The 26,359-nt window shown below is 39.8% G+C and overlaps 1 protein-coding gene and 1 pseudogene across 2 annotated transcripts in view; both read left to right on the plus strand.

The window, feature by feature from the left end:
• KCNH5 (potassium voltage-gated channel subfamily H member 5) overlaps window positions 1-26,359 on the plus strand; it is a 315,910-nt gene that overhangs the window by 283,026 nt on the left and 6,525 nt on the right. The window lies entirely within an intron of this gene.
• Window positions 10,784-12,967, plus strand: LOC143652619 (WD repeat domain phosphoinositide-interacting protein 4 pseudogene; annotated as a pseudogene).

The raw sequence follows: 26,359 nt of genomic DNA on the forward strand, positions 1-26,359 counted from the left end.
TTGAAAATACAATGTACAAACTATTATAAAGTCAGAACCAAAAACGAAACAGTATTGTTGTGCATTTCCAGGAAGAAAGATTAGGCAGGTAAATAAATTCATAGGAAATAATATCCACCCCTCTTAGCCAAAAGGTTCTCGCATGCTCTCTCTCTCTCTCTGTAAATTGCTTTTAAAGATCATTGCTGATAAGCTGCCCATCTCACCCAGGTGACCTGGTCCTGCTTTCCACGCCTTAGCCAAACATCGGAAGGTGGGATGGGGGAATGATAAAGAGATCAAAGTTCAGGTACTACCACTTACCAAAGAAATGCAAGCACTTTTATCATCTAAAATCGAAGAACCCACTCCTGGTTGTAACCGACAGTTGGCTTCATGTATTTGGTTCATTAAATGTGTGGGGCAGGACATGCTCGGAGGTCGTGGTCTGCCAGCAGCCTGTTTCCAGGAGTTAGAGCATCACCCGAACTACTGTACTTTGATAAGCTTTCCCTGGACGCGCGTTTTCTCTTCCTGATGTAGCCTATTGATAGAACAGGTCCTTGTATTGTCACTCCGCCTCTCATCTGCAAATATAATGCTGTTCATTTTTCCCTCTTATGCCCAAAGCATCAGGAATCCCAGGGAAATCCTTAAGGAATAGAGGCAAGTCACTTAATCTATTAGTATACTTGTTTTGCTGAGAAAACTCCTTTATGATCCATTTTTAAACAGCAGTCAGCATTGTGCAAGATTGTAGTGTTTGCCTTTCAAAGTGTTTTGGGGGTATCTTTTATATTTCCCTTAATTTGCTTTTCATACTTAGAAAAAATCAAAGCATGTGTTAAATGACTCCTAGTTGAAAGGAAGCCATGTCTGGAAATTAGCAGATTAAAGTTTAGTTAATAAATAATGGAAGTCAGAAATGAGACTATTAAAAGCTTCCTATGAGTTCTTTGCTTTAAACTGTGGCACAGAGCTAATCAGTTTGTATTGCTCTAAAGAGACAAGTGGAAAGCTATACATATTAGTGGATATTAATTCATCCTAAGTATTATCCAAAAGTGATTCCTTAACACTAAGCAATCAGATGTACAATGTGGAGTTGAATAAACTTCATTCCACCCCCACATTAAAAATATTTTATTTCACACAGATTATATGAATGGCAAGATAAACTGAATAAATAGTAACAAAAAAGGAAAATCAGAATGAGGTTAAAGCATAAGGGATCTTACCCTTTTGGGATTACATCTCTTAAATGCCATGTTCTTTTCTGAACTGACTTCAGGGCTCAGGGGGTGTTTTCCATGGTGGGATGAAATCAAGGGGAGGCTGAGGGTAATGTTAGAAAGGTGCAAAGTGGAGCAGGGTGCTGGGAAACAGGAGGGAGCAATAGATGAGAAAGTAATGGAACGAGGCCACCTGCTTTTGGCCATCTAAGCCAGAGCTGTGATGGTGATTATGACTGGGCTTCTGAGATTAAATAAGATACACCCACATGCAGCAAGGATGGACAAAAGAAAGATGATGGAGCAGAAGGACAAGAACGTATTTTTCTATGGAGATAGGCACACAGACGCCCGAGCTAAGCGCCCTGTGTAATGTGGGCACGTCGTGGTTTAGCAAACATGCATTGCTACTTAGCCCTCATGTTACAATACAGATATGACACAGACGGGCCCGTATTTGGTCCACTTTTTCTCCTCTTGGTTTAACCAGACCTGATGTGTTTTAAAATGTCATCTCTGAGAAGGGAAAGCAGCTTAACAATTGATATGGGCTCTCGATCTGCCAAGAAAAAGGGCTCTTCACAGCAGTGATTCAGATGTTAAAACATTCCCACCTCCCAAAAAATCCACTTACTTTGCTAAAAGGTTTACATTTGATTATGTTTTATGTTTATGGCCTGTCTATAAAGTACCATTAAACCGGTGTTGTAAATCAAAGATAATGTCCTATTGGCAGTCTTTGAGAAATGCAGCAGACTTTCTCTTCCACTCTTCAGGCACCCTGCAGGTTTATATGACAGAGAGAAACTCTTGAGTCCCAAGTCAACTCTGAGGCCTGGACTCAGGAAACACAGATCTTTGTCCACTTATGATGTCTGCACAGGTCTTTCGCAGATAAGTAGTTCAGCCTGCAAAACAGTCCGTGATTGAAGCTGGCAGGACTTGGGGATTTATAGTTTCAGTGGACCACTGAACTTCCTATCAAAAGTATTATCTATTCAGGGCAAAAATGGCAAATTTTGATGTTCAGAAGAGACTATCTTAGACATACTTTTGTATATTTACAAATAATTTCTTATTTTTCATGTTATTTAAATGTTTCTTTAGTACTGCCCTCAAAACTTTCCCTCTAAGTAACCCCCAAATGCTCTAGAACAAAAAAAGGAAAAAAAAATTACCCCACAAATAGATGAGCAGTTCTTAGCCTGAGATCCAAAAGCAGGCTTCAGGGATAGCTATTAAACTTTTGCGAACATAGTTAAACATTTTCGTGTCTTTACCACTGTGTATTCTTGGTGAAAATTTCATGATTTTTATCAGATTCCAAAAAAAAAAAAAAAATGTACCCCAAAGAGACTGAACACTTTTGGTTTAGTTTCTTTGAATATGTCACTGTAACGTAACTTGTATTAAAGGGAATGTTTTCCATTGACACTGTTAATTTTAAAAACTTGAGGATTACCCCTCAGCATTCTCATTGTCCCTAGTATGTGCTTACAGATAAAATGACTACAAATCTATCTCATCTCTTCTTGAGCCATTTTACTCCTCCTTGCTCAAGTTTCTCCCTCTACCTGGCAATCCCTTATAGCTTCCTTCTTTCTCTGCCTGTTGAAGTTCTTTCAGACCCTGCTAAAATAACACCATCTCTAAAAATTCTTCCTGATCCTGTCATTTAGAATTCATCTTTCCCTCCTTCATAATTCCATATCATTTTTCGTGCATTTCTTTTATTAAAGGATCCCTCGTGGTTTGATTTTTTGTGGTTCTAAATGGCTAAATGTTCCTAACTGCTCTAAGAGAGAGACCATATTTTATTCATCAATTCACTGTCCATCATGCACTGTGCCTTGCTTCTAATAGGTACTTAAGAAATGCTTCCTTTTAAACTATTTGATGAATGCTGCATTGATGTCAGATGCCCTAAGTATGATTGTAGGATCTGCAAAATTTAGGGAGATGAACACAGACTAGATATTACCCATGGAATACTTATTTGGTGGGAGTATGTTATCATATGTAAAACATAGTGGGCAAGGTAAACTAAAGAAGCCACAGTATGACATTTTTAGATATTTTCCTATTTTGGGGGAGGTGATAGAATTTCAGACCATAATGCTTAGTCTCTTTCATTCATGGTGAGTTCTTTGTGCCACCCAGAAAGCTTTAATGTCCTGGGTTCTTTTAAATATTTTGCTATATATACAAGTTCAATAACTCTTAGTAAGTAAAAGCTATTAATAATGACTGTTGTGTATTTGCAGCTACTGCTTATTCTATCTTTGAGTGATGCTAGATAGGGACTCCTTTTCCTTTTTTAAAACCTATTTTCAGGATGTCTGACTTCACGCAATTAAGAATTTTATTACCTCTTAGCATTCAGAATCACTTTCATTCTATAAAACTCTGAACGGATTTGTTTTTATAATAGCCCATGTTTATATAATGTTGTGCATATAAAGCACTTTTATATGCATCATCCAAATTGAGGATCAGAGCACCAGTGTGAAGTAGGTGGAGTGGATTTTATTCTCCCTTTTAACACATGAGTAAACAGATTTAGGGGATCCTCACCCAAGGCCACTTACCACTGGCCTCTTACCACCTGGCAAGTAATTGAGTGGGATATAGAACCCAGGGATTCTGACTCAGTGGCAGTATTCGGTCTGCTACCTTGTCCTACCTCTAAAGTACAAAGGATAATCTGATTGTTCATCTAACAGACTAGTCTTATGCATATTTTATGTGCTAGATTCTGTGTGTTTTAGGCACTTAGGGTGTAGCAGTGAACAAAACAACCAAAATGAAGTCCTTATTGAGATTAATTTACGTTGGGGAAACCGCTAAATGAAATAAGTATATAAAATCTATAATATATTTGGTGATGATGAGGGTTACGGAGGAAAATAAAGCAGGGAAGGGGGTGGAGCATTTAAGGAGGATCGTAGTTGTATATAGGGTAATTAAGGCTCATCAAAAGTAATGCCGGAGGGCGGGCCACGGTGGCTCAGTTGCAGAGCTCTCGCCGGCCATGCCAGAGACCTGGGTTCGATTCCCGGTGCCTCCCCACGCAAAAAAAAAAAAAAAAAAAAAAGTAATGCCTGAACAAAGACCTAAAGAAGATTAAGGAGCAAGGTTTAAGGATATCCAGGGGACTTGAGCAGAAGAAATAGCAAGTACAAAGGCCCTGAGACAGGAGTATTTCTGGCATGTCCAAGGGGCATGAAGAAGACAGTGAGGCTGGGCCATGAACGAGGGAGAGGACAGTGGAAGGAAAGGTCAGATGAGGTGTAGAGCCCTGGAGTCCACTCTGAGGGCTTTGTTCAACTCTGGATCAGAAGAGACGCCACTGAAGGACGTCGAGTAGAAGAGTGATAGGCTATGACCTGCGTTTTAAAGGCTCTCTCTTCCATCTGTGCTCTGAGAAAGGATTAAAGAGGTGGAAATGGGAATGATGCAAATATACAGAAGCAGAGAAACCGGCGAGGAGGCTGTGGCAGCAGCCTGGGAATTGCTGGTGACTTAGACCACAGCAATATCAGTGGAAATAATGAAGAAGTGGTTGGATTCTGGATATAATTTAAAGGAAAAGCCAGCAATACTTACTAATTGGATAATATTTATATAATGCAAAGTATGATGCCTGCTATATAATCATGTGTTAAAAAGTACCAGCTATGTTTATTTTTGTTATTAGAATTATTACCATGATCACAATAACAACAATATTTGCCTGAATATTCCTCCATAATCCTGAGCAGCCAATATCAGGTGCCTTCTTCTGTATTGCATTACACCAACTGACCTTACCTGTTACTCTCACTCTGGATTACTGTGCCTCTGTTCTCCACCGCCTGCTCTGCTACACACCCAAGGACAGTAACACTCCTGAGCCTGCCTCAGTCCCTTCCTGATTATAGCCACAGCTCCGTCATTCTGTACCCTTTTTATATCATCAATATTGATTGATCATATCGACTCTTCCTTTTCCCCCTACAAGTCATTTTTCTACACTCCTCCTCTCGCTTTCCAAAGCAAGCATCATTAAGCTTTGTTTCTTGCAGAAGCTCTAATGAGGTATCAAGGGCTGGATATTAGCTCTAATAACTGTAGACGTTTTATCTTCTTCTGGTCTTAAGACATATCCACCCAGGATGGCTTACCCCAAGGACTTGTTTGCACTTGCCTGGATTTCAACTGAGTACACGCTCTAGGACCTTAAGCTGTTACATCGCTGCTGCAGACAACGTATCAGATCATGACTTGGAGAAACTGTCCTACAATATTGGTGGCTAGCCTACTTGGAGAAACTGTCCTACTAATTTTAATGGCTATCTGCAATGTTTCATTGAGCATTTTCTAAGTGATGACATTGAGGTTAAAGAGTGACAAGTGGCTTGTTATTAATAATGACTTAAAATTATAAAAGTATGTGAAGTATTTGTTTTAGTTCAGGTGACTGTGATATGCTCTTGTTAAAATATGACTAAGTCATGTTACCTGCCCCCAAGCACTTAAAGTTTAGAAGTTAGGATGAAAGAAATATTAGCAAATAATTTCAATATAATTTTTTAAATTCTCTGGTAAGGTTATTAAGGTGTTTGGAAGCCCAAGTTTGGACACTCACAAGTAAGAGGACAGAGGGGAGAGCATAACACCAGTAAAAGAGGGGCTGAAGTAAATAAGGGCAATAAGAGGGCTTCTTAGAAAAAATGGTTCCTAGGCCGAAACAACTAAGAATAAACCTGTTTAAGGGCATTTTGGGAAGGGAGACAGACTTCAAAATGCATCGAGGCATAAAATACTACAACTTGAACTAGAAACTATGAGCAGTTTGGTATTAATAGCACATAAAGCACAAGACGTGATGGTTCTAGCTGATGAGATTAAGGATATAAGTAAGGGTCAGGGCCGGAAACACGCACCTCATGGGCCTTAAAAGAAATTAAATTAGAGCCATTGAATGATCTTAAGCAAAGGATGATATGTGGCCATATTTGTGTGTTAGAACTTTTACTCTACTGTTAGTGTGAAGGATGAGTTTCAATGAACCAAAACTGAAGGCTGGAGGCAGGGGGGTGCAAGGGTAGTTCAGTGGTAGAATTCTTGCCTGCCGTGCAGGAGACCCGGGTTCGATTCCCAGCCCATGTACTTCCCAAAACAAACAAACAAGCAAAGAAAGAAAGAAAAAATTTAAAAAGTTCAACAAATGGTGCTGCAATAATGGGACACTCACATGGAAAAAGAATGAAATGTGACCCCCGCCATAGCGCATAAAAAACAAAACAAACAAACAAAAAAACTGGAGGCCAATATGGTGGGAGTGGGGAAGAGAGAGGAGTCCAGGATGACTGTCTTCTCACCGGAAGAATGGAGCCATTGGCCAAGAGGAAGACAAAGGTAGGAGCGATTCTGGGGTAGAGGAGTAGGATGGTGATTGTTTTAGTGTTGGCCACACTGAGGTGGTTCAGAATACACAGATGGTTGTGTCTAATAGATTTGGAAAGCTGTATTGGGCCATATTGGAAATAGTTCGTCTTGAAAATGAAGGACCTCACTTAGAAAAAGCATATACTGTTAAATAAGCATTGGGTCAGGAGGAATCTCCAAGGAACACTGGTGTTTTAAGGGATGATATTAATGCCCATGAATGAGCTATAAAGACAGAGAAAAAAGAGTATCGTGGAGGCCAAGATTTACTAGAAGAATTGAGTGGTTAGCAGTGTCAAATGCAGCAAAAATTCCACTAAGGGAAGGACTGAACAGTGATCCCTTGATTTGTCAATTGGGGATGAATAATGACCAGAGAGACAGAGAAAATTGTTTCGGTTTCAGGATAAGAGGGCAAAAACTGTTATATGGGTTGATGACTGAATAAGAAGTCCACAAGTCTGAGGATTGAATCTTGTTCCCCACAAAAGGCATGTTCAGGTCCTAAACCCTGGTCCTGTAGGTGTGAACTCACTTTGAATAGGACCTTGATGTTATTAGTTATGTCCAAACTGAATGAGGGTGGGCCTTGATTCAATATGGCGGAAATCCTTACAAGTAAAGGACATTGGATATGGAGGAAAGAAGCCAAAGGGAGCAGCCAGAAGCTGGAAGTCAATAGAACATGGGAAAGAAAGGAGAAGACTCACATGATGCATGGCTATGTGATGGAAAAGCCTAGGAACCCCAAAGATTGCTGACCCACTAGAAGATACCAACCTTGGGTAGAAGCTAGCCTTCTAGCCTCTGAAACCTTGAGCCAGAGGTTGTGAAAGCCAACCCATTGTATGATATTTGTTACAGCAGCTGGGAACCCAAAACAGGATGTAGACTATTCTTTCAAGAAAAATTTTCAGACTAGAACACAGCAGAAGGAAAATGGCAGACTCTTACTGGATAATTTGAAGAAAGCTAAATAAAAGGTCTACTTATAAACTGTGGACAGCCCTTATGATCTACCTACTATTCATAGACTAATTAATCTGGGATACCATGATCATTGATTGACCTGAAGAGAGAGGAGAAAGGAGAGAGAGAGAGGAAGAGAAGGATAGGGAGTGAAATATGGAGATAGAAATAGAGATGAGTGAAAGACAATATTGTATAAGAAGACTGACTAATAGGAGCTGTGAGGTTCAGTTAAATAAACCGGCTTGTGGAAACACCAGAAGGAGGAGCTAGGACAATAAAGAGCCTGGTCCCGCCTCTCCTTCTTTCCTTATATCTTCTAGTGCTTCCCATTCATCAAACCCAACTGGAAGTAAGACAGCAAGTGAGCCCATGGATGTAATTCATACAGGCCAGCATCCCAGGACAGAGAGCAGAGAGGAGAAGTGGAAAGAGTGGCTCTGAAAAATTAAATGGATTTTATACATTCAGCATAAAATTAGTTTGGGTAGAAAAGGGGTTGAGATTTGGAAAATTATTTTCTAAAATGTTCCATCTTCAAGGATTGTTGAGATGAGCTAAAACCTGAAATTAAAGAGTCAGTACCAAAACTTTTCCATCACCCCAAAGAGAAATTCTGTACCAATTGAGCGTTTTGGTGAGACATGGTGGTGGCACCGCATTGCAAGCATAATTACTAGCACTGAATTATATATTTTAATGTGGTTAAAAGGGGAAGTTTTAGGTTGTATATATGTTCCTAGAACAAAGTATTTTTAAAAACACTGCCATAGGACTGTACAACATAACTAATGAACCCTAATATACACTATGGGCTATAGGTAATAGTACAATTATAATGATATTCTTTCATCAATTATAATGAAGTTACCACACCAGTGCAAATTGTTAATAATGGAAGGTATAGGGGAACTCTGTATTTTCTGCATGGTTTTTAATGTAAACCTACAACTTTTTAATCAAATCTTTATTGTCGTAAGAAAGAAAAAGGAGGGTAGCTGGAAAGGGACGAAAGAACAACGAGTCAGTAGAGAAGAAGTTGAAGCTATTGGAGGAGATAAGGGCAACTGATGGAGAAAAGTCCTGGAAAGTTCAGGAGGATCAGATAAAAAGCCGCAGTGAACGGGATTGGCTTTAAGCCCAAGAAAGAGCTTTTCAGTCAGAGATTGGAAGGAAGGAGAGAAGGAGCTGGGGTATATTCGATCTGCAGTTGGTGAGGGAAGAACAGAAAGGAGAGGCAAGCACTGAGTTGACTACTTAGTTCCAGTTTTCCCAGTAAAGTTGGAGACACAATCATATACAGAGAGGGAGGGAATGGGATCTGCATGGAGTTTAAGGAGAGAAATTATTGTCTGAAATCCTCATGGCGGGGTGGGGGTGGGGAGACAGAATCATTGCCGATTGAAGCGATGATTCAAGATCAGATTTTAACAGATTACTTCAGTGGTAGGAAAGAAGCCAAAGGAAACCCAGTGGTGATTATCACTCAAAATCCATCTGATCTGTGAGATCATTGATTTCCCTGCTCTTCTTTTCAGTGCTGTCTTTAAAGAAAATACTTTTGCAGCTTGCTTAAATCTATGATAATAGCAGTGTTCTTCCAATTATTTCATTAAGTTTAAATAACAAACCTCTTACACATATTGCAAGTATCGTTTCCAGGTTCAGTGAAACAAACATTTCCCAAAAGTAAAGCAAGTGTCACATGAGGCAGATGGATAGAGTTGAGGTTCAAATTTTAGTTAAGCAATTATACTACTTTCATATGCCTGTATTTCATGTAGAAACTGTACAAGGCTGTTTTCTAAATCCATGCAGCTATGGCAAAAAAAATTAGTACTGGATTTCAAAAGAAGAAAACCACAATGAATTGTTTTCAATAATGTTTTCTTTCATTTCCTTTACTTTTCCCATCAACGCGATTAATATTTTTTAAAAATGGTCAAATTATTCTTTTTTCAAAATTCTATGAATTCGGTTTACTTTTGTTTAAAAAGATAGTCACATTCTCTAATGAAAAATAACTCTATATTCACTTTGTGAAATGTAGTTAAGGAGAAACCAAGTGGACATTGCCCCGTTGTAGTTGTGCTCTTCTGGCTTTTGACATATCCTTTGCTGGGGGATGAACTCCTCTTACAAGAAAAGACATATTTTAATTGTAGGTGATGTCTTCTCAGTAGAAGTAAAGATTTCTCTGAGTCTATTATGTTCTCATATTATTTAACACATAAACACTCCCATAGTATCGTTCTTGAGTAGATGTGGAAAGAGGTTTCTTGCTTCTGCTAATAAATGACTTGTTAAAGCTAATCAAGAGATGAAATTAAACTACTTCATTTGCCAGACTGCATGAAGGAAAATAAAGAGGAGGGATGCGAGTCATGTGAATTGATCAGTATGATATTGACTGATTGCTGTGCTTGATGTATAGTGGACTTTACTGCCATTCCGTTATTGATTGAGCTCTCTTTCAACCATTTTCCCTATAACTATCAAAGCAAGTAGTGTAATTGTGTCTGCAAGAATGAGGGAATTCATAACTGCACATTAGTAGCTATTTTATTTTGGCTTTTCTAGAATAGGCATCAGAAGATACTTTAGCCACATGATTCTTGTCTCCATAAGATCTATTATGTCCTGAAGCTGCATTTTCATTTCAAATATCAAAGTAAAAGGCCAGAGTAATTATGAATTCTGGGGAAGTATGAAAAGAAAAAAAAGGGGGGGGGGCTGGTTTTCGTGCAAAGAATTGTGGGTTAATTTAACATGTTCTTTGGCTTCAATTTACTTTTAAAAAAATGTGTATGACAATAACACTAAATCAAAGTGAAAATTCACAGAAAATCCATCAGTTTCTTTGTAAAAGAAATGCCAGATAAGAAAACCAATAACCCCACAATTTCAGTGCCTTAACATAAAATTTTAATTCTCATTTCTATGGCTGTCCAAAGCATGTGTTTGGTGATGGTCTTCCATCGAGTGATTCAGAGACCCAGGCTCCTTCCGTCTTTTGATCGTCTCTAAAGCCATGAGCTTTTTGCTTCCAGCTGAAAGCAAGAATGGATCCTTAAAGGAAATTATAGGGGCCAGACCTCAACATGAGGCTCATAATCTGTGTTCATGTTCCCTTGGCTAGAACTCAGTCAAGTAGCAATTCCCCTCTTTAAGGGATGCACGGAAACACCGTCCAGCCATTGCCAGGCAAGAAGAGGGAGCAGTTTGGTGAAGGGTTAGCAGCCTTTGCCGTGGAGATCAGAGGCATGTCTTGTCCTTCTTCCCACATTTAGAACACGAGGTAGACCACAGCAGGACGACCTAGCTCTGCATCCAGCTCAAAGTCCAGGCAACGGGCAGCGCTCTTCCTCAGATCCTTTAGTTCACACCCCCCTCTTTGTTTTCCTTCCTGCAGTCTGGCAAATGAAGTAGTTTAATTTCATCTCTTGATTAGCTTTAACAAGTCGTTTATTCGCAGAAGCAAGAAACCTCTTTTCACATCTACTCAAGAACGATACTATGGGAGTGTTTATGTGTTAAATAAGAGTCGGTGTTTGTTTTGAGACATGTGAAGGTCAAGATTGTCCACTTGCTACCTAAGTGGAGATTCCAGGTAAGTAGTTGGATACACGTAGAGCCCACATGTCCCGTTTTGCCCAGGATAATCCTAATTTATGCCTGTTGTGCAGGAATCATTGTTAATCGACCTCATCTCTAAAACGTGTTTTAGTTCAAGTGACACATTATATGGATCTCAGTCTGAAATTCAGGGGGCAGATTATTTGGATGTAAAAATGTGTGATTCACCAGAGCCAGGAACCAAAGCTGTGGAGGTAGGACAGCCAGGCTGCAGGCAGCACTGACAGCTGGGACCGGGGCCACGGACACATGGAGGCCAGGGGAACAATCCTGGACAGTGACTTAGGAGCCATTGTGAGGAGTGACCAGCCTTCGTTTCAGCCAAGACCAGAGCTGCTTTTGCTGTGCCACGGAGAAGAGTGTGTGCATCCACAGCGCAGCGCCGTGGATGGAGACGGGGCCTCTGGTCCCTGAGCAGGCGGGCAGCATGAGCCTGGTGGCGGTGCTGCAGCACTCCGACCTGCTGGCCCTGATGGGTGGTGGCAGCAGCCCCAAGTTCTCAGAGATCTCCGTGCTGATTGGGGACAGTGCCTGGGAGGGCAAGGACTCCGAGAACAAGCTCGTGCTTGTCACCTTCACCAAGTCAGCCGCCTTTGCCAGGCTGGTGTTGACTGTGCACATGGGCCACAACAAGGTCGTGATTGTGCTGAGGAACCAGATCTATGTGTGCTCCTTCCCCGACAATCCCTGGAAACTGCTTGAGTGTGACAGCTGGGACATCCCGAGGGATTCTGTGACCTCTGCGCCAGCCTGGGAAAGCAACTGCTAGTGTTCCCAGGACTCAGGCGTGGGAGTCTGCAGCTTGTGGACCTGCCGAGCACGAAGCCGGCACTTCTGCTCCTTTTACCATCAACACACAGCAAAGCATCGTGGCCTGTGTGTCCCTGAACCAGCCAGGCACCGTCCTGGCCTCAGCTTCCCAGAAGGTCACCTTATTTGCCTTTCTGGCACACAGTCCAAGGAGAGGCTGGTGGAGCTGTGTCAAGGCACTGACCCTGCCACTCTCTACTGCATCAACTTCAGCCACAACTCCTCCTTCCTCTGCGCTTCCAGCGATAAGGCAACCATCCGCATCTTTGCTCTCAGGGACACCTGCCTCAACTGCTGCTCAGTGCCGACTCATGCAGGCAAGGTGGAGTCAACGATTGGGCAGTACATAGACTCTCTGAGGAGCCTGGCAAACTTCACCATGCCTACCGAATTGCCTTTATCTGCACTTTTCGTCGTAATACTTCAGGAAAACGTCAACTCTGTCATCGCCATCTGCGTAGATGGGATCTTCCACAAACATATCTTCACACCTTATGGAAACTGTGGCATGGAAGCTTTCAAAGTGTACCTTCACATTTGGTGATGATGATGGCTTTTGATGACTCTGGGGGCTGGGCTAAGAAGCTGCAGTAGCGAGGTGCAAAGCCCAGCCTCTAGAGGGGGTAGGGGGCTCACTGTGGAGACCACAGGGCAACCAGCATTAATGAGCGTGACCATTTTCTACTTGTCTCAATAAACAGCTCACTTCCCCAAGCGCTTTTTGATGACTGTGTTCCCGCAGGACTAGGCCAGAGACCCAGAGAAGGTGTAGACCGCCCCCTGGGGTTCCTAGCCTGGAGAAGACTCCTAGGGGCCCAGAGGGAGTGTTCTAACCCAACCTGTGGAGATTAAAGACTTCCCAGGAAAAAGAAAGTGATTCTTCTTGATTACAGATGTTATTTCAAATGATGGAGCCATCAGGTATGCCAACATTTAGAGATCAGGAAAAGGAAGAGGCTGCAGATAAGTTGACTTAGACTCGTCAGTGTCCAGTATCTAGGAGGTGAAGAAAGAAAATGTGGAGTTACATAAGCAAGCGAAAAAGAAAACATAGTAACTGTTCTTAGTTATATCTTGGAAATTTTAAAAAGTAAATTAAAAATTCCTTTTCTAGATTAACTTTCCATCACTTAGTCCAGGGGCTGTTGTCTCCAAGAACATAGAACAACTCAAGGGTCCCTAAACACATAAGCTCTTTCACTTCTTGTCCATTATCTCTCTGGTGAATTCAAGATCCTGCTGAAATATCTGTGATTAAGGATCCTGCTGAAATATTTGTGAAGCTATCCCCGTCTCCCCTCACAAGGCAGTGCTAGTGATTTCACCAGCTGACTATTGGTAATTATTCCTTTGTCTAGATCCATTCCATTTTTCCTACACCTCTGGCATTAGAGCCTCTCTTATCTGGTGCTTCGGGGACCACAAGTATTGATAGCTAATGCCTACCGTTAGAATGCGTATGATATGCCAGGCCCTCTTCAAGGTTCCTTAGATACAGTAATGCATTTATTTCCAACAACCCTTGAGGAAGGTACCATTACTATCCCTTTCCACAAAGAAAAACTGAGGCGCAAAAGGGTTGAATAACTTACCCAGAATTAAATAGATAATGAATTTGTGAACTGCAATTTCAACACTGCCTGTATGGTACCAGAACGTACACACTGACCAAAGGGGGCATGATATGTCTCTTGCTAATTAGTAAGTTAGTAAAAAATGATAGTTAAATATTTTAATCCAAAATCTTAAAATATTTATCAAATTACTAATCTTTTGAGACTTTAATAATCTTTCTTATTTAAACCATAATATAGCCTCTGAGATTTCCAATCTTGATTTCTTTAAAATAGAACAAGAGCTTAACAACTCTACTGATCTAATTACAGATTGAAACATACAGTATTGAATAGGGATTATTCTGCCTTTATGAAATGGGATTCAGATTAAAACATGGCTTTTCTAGGGGACATACATCTTTTCAAACCAGCGCAATTAGTGAAGCACATTTTTGTTGGAAGATACCCCATACATGGAAAAGTATATAAATCCCAACATCTATTTGGAACGGCAGACTGAAGATTATCAGGAACCTATTTCTTGCTCCATTGCCTTGAATTACACCGTCTACCCAATGTTTAACTGCTGTTCCAACTTGTAATATTTTAGATTTGTTTTGTCTCTCATTTTGGGTTTTTAGAACTTTATATATGTAAGTGGTATCATAAATTTAAAGCCAAAATTGTGTGCACTTATTTTACCTGGCTTCTTTCACTCATTATTATTTTGCGAGAGCCCTTCATGTTTCATGTAGTTGTAGTTCATTAATGCTCAGTGTAGATTCTCTACTTGGAGTGAATATACTACCCTCTATCTACACATTCTATTCTCAGTGGACATTTGGATTTCCAGTTCAGTGAATAATGTCACTTATGAATAGTGTCACTGCAAGTGTTCTTGTAAATACCTTTTATTTTGCATATATGCAGAGTGTTTGTTTTCTTCTGGAGGGAGCATATATCTTAATAGTGAAATTCCTGGATCTAATATATGTTTACCTTAATCCTTAGTAGATACTCAGCAAACATGAATTTGAACACACTCCAGCAGTTTATGAGAATTCAGTTTTTCCACATTCTCACCAACAATTGTTTTCTGTCTTTTTCATTTCAGCTGTTCTTCTGGGTTTGTGAGGGTAATGCATTTTGGTTTTAAATTGTATGTTCTGTTGTTCTATTTAAGATGAGCACTGTCAGCTATTTAAATATCCCCTTATCTAACCTCTTTTTTGTTGTTCAGTGCTCATTTTTCTATTGGCATTGTCTCTTTTCTTTCTTATTGATTTGTAACAATTCTTTATATATTATGGATATGAGTTCTTCATAAGATATATGTATTGAATTTATCTCTATTCACTTTCACTTATCTTTTGATTGTCTTCATGGTATCTATAAATGAACAAAAGGTCTTAATTTTAAAGTAGTCCAACTTATCCCTTTTTCTCCCTTTATGGTTACCACTTTTCGTGTGCTGTTTAAAAAATCTTTCCTTACCCCAAGATAAGGATTTACCCTATAGATTTTACCCTAGAGTTTCTTTTGAAAGTTTTATGGTTTATAATGTTCTGGATTTCAATCTATATTCTATTTGGTGTTGATTTTTGTGCATGGTGCAAAATAAGGTCAAGTGATATATTTTTCCACATGGATATCCAATTTATCCTACACCAATATTGAACAGACTAATGTTTCTTCAATGAATTAGCATGCTATCTTCATCATAATTCAGTGTCACAATATTTGTGGGTCTATTTCTTGACACTGTGTTTTGTTCATTTGCTCAGTTGCCTATTCTGCTAATAATGCATTGTCTTAATATAGTTTTCAGCAGTAAAATATCTGGCAATTTAAGACTTTCAAGTTTGTACTTAATTAATACTACTTTGGATATTGTGGTCTTTTGCATTTCCATATAAATTGTAGACTAGCTTCTTTATTTCTTCAAAAAAATCCTTGCTAGGATTTTAATAAATCTATTAATCAATTAGGGAAGCATTACCACCTTACCAATGTTCATTCTTCCATAATTCCATTATGGAATGGAATTTATTTATTGTGTTCTCTGTGTCATATGTGCCTAGAACTCAAATGATCCTCCACCTCCTCTCCTTCCCCTCTGATGTCCTCATCAGCTATGAATTTCTCACACATTTCCCTTCTTACACCTTTCATATTCTCAATGAAAGCTACTCTGTCAGCTCCTCAGAGATTATCTTTCCCTCAGAGCAAAACAAGTCTGATGAATCAACTGGGCTAATCTGTGCTTTCTGAGAAAACAGGGCAAAGGTTCTTCTCAAGTTGCCTATAGGTAATGTTAGTTGGGGACAGGACCTTTAATCACAGTAAAAATGGTGTATCAGTCAGGGTTTTCCAAGACACAGAACTACGAGATGTTAGCATGTGTGTGTGTGTATGTATATACAAACTTACACACACACATATAATGATTTATTTTAAGAAATTGGCTCATGCAGTGGTGGGGGCTGGCAAGTTTGAAACTTGTATAGCATGCCATCAGGCTGGAAACTCTGCAGGAACTGACATTGCAGGCTTGAGTCTGAAATCTTAGGGCAGGCTGCCAGACTGGAAACTCAGGCACGGGGTTTTTTTTATGCTGCAGTTTTGAGACGGAATTTCTTCTTCCTTGGGAAACCTCAGTTTTTGCTCTTAGGACCTCGAAATGATTGATAGAAGCCCACCCGATTTTGGAGGGCAGTCTCCTAACTTAAAGCCAACTCAATATAAATATTAATTGTACCTACAAAATTCCTGTATATTAGCAACTAGATTAATGTTTGACCAAACAAATGGACACCATAGTGCAGCCAAGGCATGGCATATGAATATGCTGCTGCTTCTCCCTAATGATTCCACATCTGCCTCTGAAGGCTGAGGAGGATAGAATATGAATAGAATATGATGGTGGGAAAATGATAGTGGGAGATCTATTTTGACCATATAAAGAGCCTTCCAAATGGGATAGGTCACAGATACGCATGTTTTTAATTAAAATCACTAGATTTGATAGCAAGTATATGAATATATCTAAGTAAGACACTGTCAATGAAGTTATCATACGTTCTAATGCTACCTAATATTTGTGCATAATTTTTCACAATTTGTGCCTCAACAATACACAAAGACAAGATCTCAGTTGGCTCAGAGCTCACTCCCTCAAGCCCGTACTTACTTTGTGAGTTTATGTGCCTAAGTGTGGTTGGGCAAATGCACTGGCATATCTCAACCACTTAAAATTGTCATTCCAACTCCTGAAAATTGAAATACTAAAGAAACAGCCGGCATCTCCTCTCACCCTCTTTTTGGATTGGAGTAACTAATTACAGTTCAGCGCTGCAGGGACAGAGTTATTAGGTGGTACTTGACTCTAGACACTGCGGTTCAATTACTGGCCAGCAATGTTTAGAAACACAGACCTTGATAATTAGCAGCACATTTTCATCTTCCCTCAGCACAGCATGTGAGCAGTTGCCTCCAGGAGGAGCAGAAACAAAACACAAAGCGGCACATATATCCTGGATCTATAATTGTCACCAAGGGTCACGGAAGCCTCAGGAGGTTTTGTTGCAAGAAATTTTTGCTTCCAGAAAATAGAGAAGTTTGTGTTATTCTAGCAAGAAGTTATGTTAGGAATAATTTTAAGAGTATAAAGTGGATTTTATCTGTCTTATTTCAAAGTGTTTTTTTTTTTTAACATCAAGTATTGACCTCTTAATATATTCAAAGACAGGGCTGAAAAAAATTAAGTTCAGCCCCATCATTTTATCACTTTTTAAGTAAAGAAACTAAAGTCCAGAAAGGTTACGGGACTTTCACATGATTGCATAGCTACCTGGCTTGGACTGGAGCTCCTATTTCCAAATATTACTTCCACTCAGACCCTCTGAACATCCAGTTTCCTACAAAGAAGTTTTCAAGTTGGAAGTAGACCCATTTAATGCTGTTTCTTATGAAATGAAGCATAAAATGGTGATTTCTTACTAAATGAAGCATAAAATGGTATGTATGGCACACTAGTTTCCAACCTGTGGAAGGCAAGGGAAGGCTCTCCTTTGGATTAACTAAATATATTGAATAGTCAAATTATTCAATTGGATTAGGGTTCAGACCTGTCTAAGAGATAGGGCAGAGTCACTTGCAAGTCTCGTTTGCTTCTGTGGAAGAAGGTTAAATTACCCAGGTGGTGTAGAAAAGAGTATAGGTTTATGCATCCGAATTTGGTTATTTTTCAACCAACAAATATTTAGTCACCACTCTTCAATTTTAGACCTGAGTTAATATATACTATGTTTGTGTTACTCAATAGATTCAATAAAAGGTGCTGATTTTTTTTTTTTTTTACATGAAACGCCATCTGGATGAAATTTGAGAACTTTTGCCTTAGATGGATCTTTAAATCCACCTGATGTTCAGAAGGGTTGAGTGGCTTGGCAAAGTTCGTGCAGATAGTCATTGTCAGAGATGGCACCTAAACTCTTGCCTCCTGATTCCTAAAAGGAGTTTTCCCCACCTTATCCCATGATTTTAATCCAGAAATAATGAGATATCCCCGGGAGAATATTCCTTAGAAACCAGGAGAAGTAAGTTCTAGGCGGGGCTCTGTCAATTATTGCCTGTAAGTAAAAGTGCCTACTAATATTAATTCCTTAAGCTTCCCTATTAAGTGCCACAGTTAGAACAAAAAAGTATAAAAATAACTCAAGAAATATTCCATTTCATGTACATTTAATTCCCACTGTAAAAGATTAGAATAGTAATATGTCACCTAGAATAAATATCCATTTTTAAGTCTTCGCAGAAGATAATAAAGTACTCCAGGAGAAAAAAACTATTTACCTACTCAGTTTACATTTCCCAACAATGAAGAATTTGCCTGTGTGTGATATCAAGTCAAAGTTGCAGTATTCTTTTAGAAATCACATGCAAAAGTTAACAAGTATTTAAATGAAAATACTGGAGTTGGTTTTCCAAACAGAAGCTGTAGAGAGTTTGATTGTGGAAAAAATATCTTTAGAGGTATTGTGTCTGCCCTACATCACCGTTCTCCCTCAGGCACAGCAGTTATCTTCCAAGGCAAAAGCTAAAGCCACATATTAGACACGTTCCTAGGAACAAAGGAGCAGTAGTAAGTGAGACCTAACAGTGTAATATATTTGAAAGTGCCTCGTGAGCTACAAAGCAAAACTGTACATAGTGTTGTGAGTCTCAGCAGGGAATAGTGGAAGGAATACTAGGAAGTCGATTGCAGCCCCAGCTTGGCCGTTTGCTAACTGGGTGAGCTTATTAGGCAAAGCGCATAACTTCTCTCGCCTCATCTGTCAAGGAGAAAATGAGGTGCATATGCTAAAGGACTTTTTAAACTGTATTGCTTTCTTTGAATGTAATGTAATATTATTTTCTACATATTTTATAATACTGAAAAGTCCCATAATATGTATCTTCTTCTATAAGATAAACTTTCAGACTAGAGCCATGGTTCTAGTGTACATCATTATGAAAGTGATTCAACCTCCTTGATCATTTAATTTGTGTCCCTCCCAGCCAGTTATTTTGCATCGCTCTAAAATTTAGATCAGGAATTCTTGAAACAGGTCGGATATGAGTAGCCTAGTGTTTGAATCTAAAGGAGCTGAATAGGATACCTTGCTTTCTTGCTCATTAACTGTGTGGACCTGGGAAAGATTTATTTCTCATCTATAAAATGGATTATTGTGAAGATTAAATGAGCTAGGAATTCACTTAACATTCTTAGTACAATTCTACTAATCTTACTATTTTTATTTTAATGATCTCAGGATGAAAACTTGTAGAAACAATCTCTATAATGAGCCAAATAAATTATGTCCTCAAAGAGAATGTGGTCTGATGATTTGTTTGTGAGCCTCAGGCAAGTCCCAGGTTGTATTCTTGCAATCCCCACAAAGTATAATTATGGTTTTACTTTATTTTCTTCCTTTTAACTTGTTTGTGCTAGAAATTTCATGCTAAGAACTTAGAATTGAGATAACATGATGCTGATGAATTTTCAAATGCTAAATGTCTGTTAAATGGCTGCAGCAGTGGTCCTGTGTGAGCCGAAGTTGATACTGATACTGAGGTTCCGTCACCATTTCATCTAAAATATGTGACATTGACTTAGCAAGAGTGGAAGGATGTCAGGAAACGGATAAGGAAGACTGGGAAAATGGAGGCAAACATTCATTAACTAAGCATTTGGTAAAGCTGCTGCCTGGGATTGTCTTCTAATTGCTGAGATCTATTGGAAGAAGTTGGAAAACAATAATAGTTGTTTGTGTGGGTTGTGACTGGTGAGGTTTAGAAAAGTGTTCAATGAAAGGGATGGTCTCAAATAGGAGTGACTGGCTTGTAAGCAGATGTAGAAAGGAGTAGGGAAAGTCTGGGGGGAGTTAGAAATAAGGTTGAAGAGCCACTGTCCAAAAAGCCCATTAGGACGTAGACCTGTGGCAGAGATCAAGTGTGGCCTTCCCACTAAGTCCGTGCTGCTGTGAGGAGAGATGGAGTGGGGGATGAGCGTGGGCGGTGGGAAAGGATGGAGGCAGGACTGGTGTCAAGAAACCAAAGGTTTAATTCAGGGAGTTATATGTAAGAAAGAATTTTCATGTGATCTCTGGTCTGTGGAACTGATCATAAACAGATCAGAAACTTACTAAAGTTTTTGAGAGACTCATATTCCCAAAGAAGCCATAGGCCTAGCCTGAAAGAGCCTTTTACTATTTGAATCTTAAAACAAACGATGGGTCCAAAATTTGCAGACAGAAAGTGGCTGAGGAAGCCTGACAACCCTGGAATAGGACAGACTCTCCAATACCCCATCAGATCTGGCTGTAGAGGATTATGGACAAGGAAGACTCTCCAAGAAGGTGGAACCAGGAGCCATAGAGAGTATGGATGAGAGAACATATCCCATGTAGCAGATTGAAAGATTAATCAAGGAATTCACCCCACTGCCAGAGCAGAGGGGCCTCAGAGCTGACTGCCTGGTACTTTTCACCGTGGGCTGGAGCCTGCTGAGTCTGTCAGCCATTAACCCCACCATTTTAAGGGGCCTATTTTTTTCCATTATCTTACAGCACTTTTGTATATTGCACGTGTATGTGTTTGTGTGCATGTGTGCATGTGTAGGAGGGAGGCATGTAACCTGTTTTTCTAGTTCTTGGATCACCAAACCTGCCTCCATTGCAGGCTCCCCATCTGTGAAAATGGAACCCTTCATCATTTTGTTTGGATAAAGAAAAAGGAGGTTTTTGTTTGTTTCTTTGTTGGCCTTGGTTTGGTTTTACTTCTCTTTTCCTTTCATGTTGTTCATCCAGCCCACCACCAAATCCTGTCAGCTCTACTGGGAAACTAAGTCCGCAACCTGACGTCTTCTCACACCTCCATTTCTACCTTCCTAGTCTGTCACCATCACGTCTTAGCTGAGCTACAGAACGTGTCTCCTAATTGGTCTCATGGCTGCCATTTTCCCCCCTTCTTAAAACTCATTATTCCAACAGCAGCCGGAAGGATCCTTTTAAAGTAGAAGTGAGATAATGTAACTCCTCTGCTCTAGACCCTCCCAGGACTTTCCCTCACACTTACAATCCAAAGTCCATACGATGGCCCTTGGGGCCTGACATAATTAGTCTCTTACCTTCTTTTCAGTCTCTCCTCCAGTCATTCTTTCCCTCCTTTGCCAAGTACCACTTACTTTAGCCTTCTTGCTGCTCTTCAGGTATGCAAAGCATCCTCTTTCCTGAGGGTTCGGCTTTCTGGAGTCCTCTCTGCATGGCTCTCTACATGGGCACTTCTTCATCTCACGAAGATTTCTGCTCAAATAGCATTTCTTCACGGAGATCTAGGCGCTCTGCCCTTCTGTGTCCTTACTCATTGTTTTCTTTGTAGCCCACATTGCCATGTGACATCGTGTGGACTAGCGACGGAAATTTGTTTTGTTTTCTCTTGAATTCCTGATGCCAAAGCAGAGTCTGGAACTCAACACAGTAGGTACTTAACAAATACTCGTAAAGTGAAAGAATATCTTGTTCACTGTTGCATCCCATTGCCTAGCAGATCACTTGGCACAGTTGTCTTACAGAATAGGATAGGCCCAGTCCTACCTGGGGAGGTAAGTGGGAGCCTCAGAGTAGGGCCATCTTCATGGGCGTATGTGATCTGTGTAGTTGCAAAAGGCCCAGCGCTTACTAGGATCTACTCTTAGTTTAATGCTTTGCTGCCACCATCTTGAAATTCTAGATAATATTTGACTAAGGGGCTCTGCATTTTTATTTATAGTGGCCCACGCAAAGCATGCAGCTGGCCCTGCCTCGCAAGGAAGAGCACAGTTGAGTTGAGCCTGAATGGAAAAGCAGGGACTCCCCAAGCAAGTGAAGGGGAGATAGAATATATGCAATTCTGTACATAGAATCTCTGCAACTCCAAGTGTCAGTGTGTGGAAGACAAGTGAGGAGCTCAAGGGAACAGAGGCTGGAGAGTTCAGGTGGGGCCAGGACACAACAGAACTTGCTGTGGGGTTTGAATTTTATTCTGTGACCTTAACTATAGGACACTACCATATGTGACGGTGAGCCCTAGAATTACATAGGAAAGAATGGAATGAAGGCCATGAAACTAGCGATTGAGGCTTGGAGGTTAGTTCATGGATTGCTGTAACATTTCAGATAGGAGGGACAGAAAGGAGGAGGAAAAGTGAGAGGCTGCGCCTGCGGACCAGCTCTACTCTAGAACAGCTGCTTTAGCAACAGTAATATATTTATTTCACATCTGAATTTCAGCGCTGTGTTAGCCTCGGGAAAGGGACATACAATATGTGTTTTTGTTTCTTATGGAAGATATCTTGTCATATTTACGATAGTTCAGAGAATTGAAACTAATGGTATTTTACTAAAAAAAAAAAAAAGAGGCCTAGCACATTTCATTAATTAACTCAGCAATTGTATTAGTAATTATAGAATGTTCTGCATTCACCTCTTACTAGCCACCACCAATCCACCCTGATATTAGCCCCCTTATTAGCAAAACCAAAAGCTGTTCCTTTTCCTCCCTCCCTCCCTTCCTTTTTTCCTTCCTTTTTCTTTTCATTTATAGCCATTAATTGATGTATTTACTATTTTATCAAAGCTTATTTAGGACCTAACAGGATGAACTAGATCGAGCACACGTTACCTTCCCTTGAAGAGCTCATAGATTTATAGATTGTCAAAGTAAAGCAAAGCAGCCGTACCCTAAAACAGAGTGTGATGCTTCATAGCTGCCGTTTCCTCCCACGTGTACATGTGTGCAGGGCCGCCTGTCACAGCTCTGTCACCATGGCCTTGGCTAGTAAGCGTGTCCAGCCTTTGGTAAGTACATGGCAATGCTTAAAATGTTTCGACTCATTGGATTAGCTCAGTTGGTGTGAAAGGGCTAGAGTTAAAACCAGTGATTAAGTTTATGGAGACAGTAAAAAGATCAAAGAGTAAAACCAGCTAGATCCCACGAGAGTTGGAGGAAACAGGACCACTGCTTGATCACGTATAACTGTAAATTCCTAGTCAGTTCCCTAAATTATATAACCCCAAATCCATGGCATTAAATGAATGATTCCAGCCCTTTTCCCCTTGCCTTTATTGGATTTCAAAGTACAGCGCACATTCAAATTGTTCAGTTTTGATACCGCTTTTATGATCAAATGTCCTACTTTTGAAATGGAAGGTTCAGCTGGCCACAGCCCAAAATAAGAAGCTTTTATCATTTAAATAAATTAAATGTTGTAGCATGGACTCCACAGAACATAATGAAGCACAGAAGAGAAAGGCTTAAATGAAGTGAACCTCTCAGCTGATAGGAACGGTCCTGGCGGTTGTACACTTTACCAGTAAATGTGTCACCGGAACCATAGCCGCATTCCTTTGTTTTGTTTTGTTTTAAATAATCTCCTTAATTTTGGAGGTGTTTGTCAGTAATTTTGATTTGCCATTGGGCAATAGAAAGACACAGAGAACAGCGAGTGTTAAGACTCCTGCATTTTTAATACTGAGTAAAAATACTCAGATTTAAAGCTGAACTCTTTTAATACCTCATTGAGAATCACGTATATATACTTTTTCTTTTACATGTTTAATTCATATAATTTGATCTTTTACTCTGACCCTTTAAGCAATTTCTAACGTGCTTTATTTAGCGAGGACGTTAAATTCTCTTTGAATATTTTCATTCTGGAGAAGATTCATTTCCATGAGTAACTGCGTATACTTAATATCTATATTGCATAGGTAATGAATTCACAGGCTTTTTATTTTTATATGACACATCACCATGAAAGATTTGATTGGATTATGAAAATTATGGTTTGCACATTCTTTTAATTGTCAGAGAATAGCACATGAATTTTTTATGTAAATAAAAACAAGCATGCTACCTAAAAGGGTTGAACAAAATAAAATTTATCAATCTTTCCATTGTGTTATAAAGTTGAACCATTTTATTTTATGCCTGTTTAAAAAATTAAAAGGAAAAGCCCCTCTTTAAATGAAAGATTCAAAAGAATTTAAGAATGCTTATAACGCTGATTTAGAATATTGCTGTGTTATTTTTTTACAATGAAATGCAGCCTCCTAAGTAATAAAAATCAGTGGCTACTAAAACCTGGAGTTCAAGGTCATAAAGTTATCTTCATCATTCCCTCTGCTTCCACCAGGCTGCAGACCTGTAGACCTGCTGCTAAGGAAAGGGGCTGTCCACGTGGGCACCAAGAGCACGTCTGTGAGATCTGGAGGGTGTGGGGTCCCTCCTGAGAGCAGTGGTCTTCGGAGCTGGCCATAGCCAACTGCTGACTCTATCCCGTGGAACATTTACTGGTTTGAAATTCCTTGGCTGCAGGTATCTTACAGGGTATCATCACTTCTCCCACCACCTCATCCAGAAACCACAAATGGCTATCTTTTGTGGTTTCCTGGGTCCATGAGAATCTCAGCCAGGTGCATCCAGGCTACACAGCGAGTAAGGAACAAAGGAGCAAATGGGGGGACCTTGGCCCTGTGTAAGTCACACATTCTTTCTTCTGTGCCTTGGTGGATCTGTGGGTTGTGCTGCTCTGTTAACTCCAGATTTAAAGTCATGGCCAGTCATGATGTTCATAAATGCCCCCAAACCTCAGGTGAGCTATGGCCAATATCCCCTTATCCCCATCCCCCTGGGTTGGGGAGATAGAGGGAAAGAACAATGATTCTGATACAGAATATCCAAAACCTCTATTCTTTCTCTTTCCCAGTTCCTTTCACATTTTCTAGATGGCAGGGAAAATACGCAATCCAGTTATGTCTCCTTTGTCCCCTGATATCGACTGGGAAACTGGCCCCATGATAAGACTCCCTTTTTACTTGCTATTTTGGGATTTGTAGCTTTGTTACTAGCATAGTAGAGGCAATCAAAAAACCTTTGCTTTTTCCTGGTTGGGGAGAAGAGGCCAGCTCATGGTCAGGGAAACTGAAAATAGCTCCTTTTATTGATATTTTATATGGCATGTAACACTTTGAAATGACTAAGCATCCCAAACTTGGTAAGCACACGATAATTATAAGCAATTATTAGCTATTATATTGAAAATCACAAAAATAGGCCTCTGGTCTAGGATGCTCACCAATTCTCAGTCCCTAGAGATATTCAACTCTTTCATTATAATTTCTAGAAGCTGTGAAATTCCTGTCACAGTGTATGTGTTCATTGCAGACAGTCATGTCTTTGTCCATTGCCTACCAACAGGGTCGGTATAAAAAATAGGAATGCCCAGGTAAATTTAAATTATATATACATAAAACATTTTAAGTATCTGTCCCATTCAGATGAACAGTGAATTACTTTTAGTGTATCTCAAATACTCCTTTGGCTTCCTGTATTCTGACATGCCTATGTGCCAAGCACCCGCCCTCCTGCACTGAGAGTTTGAAATGGATCCTTTTTACCCACATGTGAAGGTGACTGTCACCACATTGGACCAAGGCCATGTCCATGCTAAGCTCTGAGTTGAGGAGGAGGGCAGAGCTGCTTGTGAGAGTCACGAGACCAATCATGTCTATTAAGCCCCTCATGTCAGCCCCTGGAACCAAAGTGAGTGCCATTCAATGAAAGGGACGGCATGGGAAATGGGAAAATAGTAGCTGTGCTTCTGGATTGGGTCTGTCCTGTCGCAAAGAGTGTTAATATTTGGAAGGATTAGTACAAGCTCTGTTTACTTAAGAAGTATAAGAAATATATCAATACTTTGAAAGATTTCTGACTAAACAGCTGGAACTTTGCTGTCAGATTTTTTTTTTTATTTTTTTATTGTATAGTATAACATACATACAAAGCAAAGAAATAAAAATGCAATGGTTTTCAAAGCACTCTTCAACAAGTGGTTACAGGACAGATCCCAGAGTGTGTCATGGGCTACCATATGATCTTCTCAGATTTTTCCTTCTAGCTGCTCCAAAATATAGGAGGGTAGAGGGCTTAAATTCTTTATCATCACAATCGACTCGTTTTCCTTCTTTTTTTTGTGAAAAATAACATATATACAAAAAAGCTATAAATTTCAAAGCACAGCACAAAAATTAGTTGTAAAACGTATTTCAGACTTTGACATGGGTTACAATTTCACAATTTGGGGTTTTTACTTCTAGCTACTCTAACATACTGGAGACTAAAAGAGATATCAGCTTAATGATTCACCAATCATATTCATTTGTTAAA

Source organism: Tamandua tetradactyla, chromosome 12 (assembly GCF_023851605.1).
Source record: "Tamandua tetradactyla isolate mTamTet1 chromosome 12, mTamTet1.pri, whole genome shotgun sequence".
Classification (NCBI taxonomy): Eukaryota; Metazoa; Chordata; class Mammalia; order Pilosa; family Myrmecophagidae; genus Tamandua; species Tamandua tetradactyla.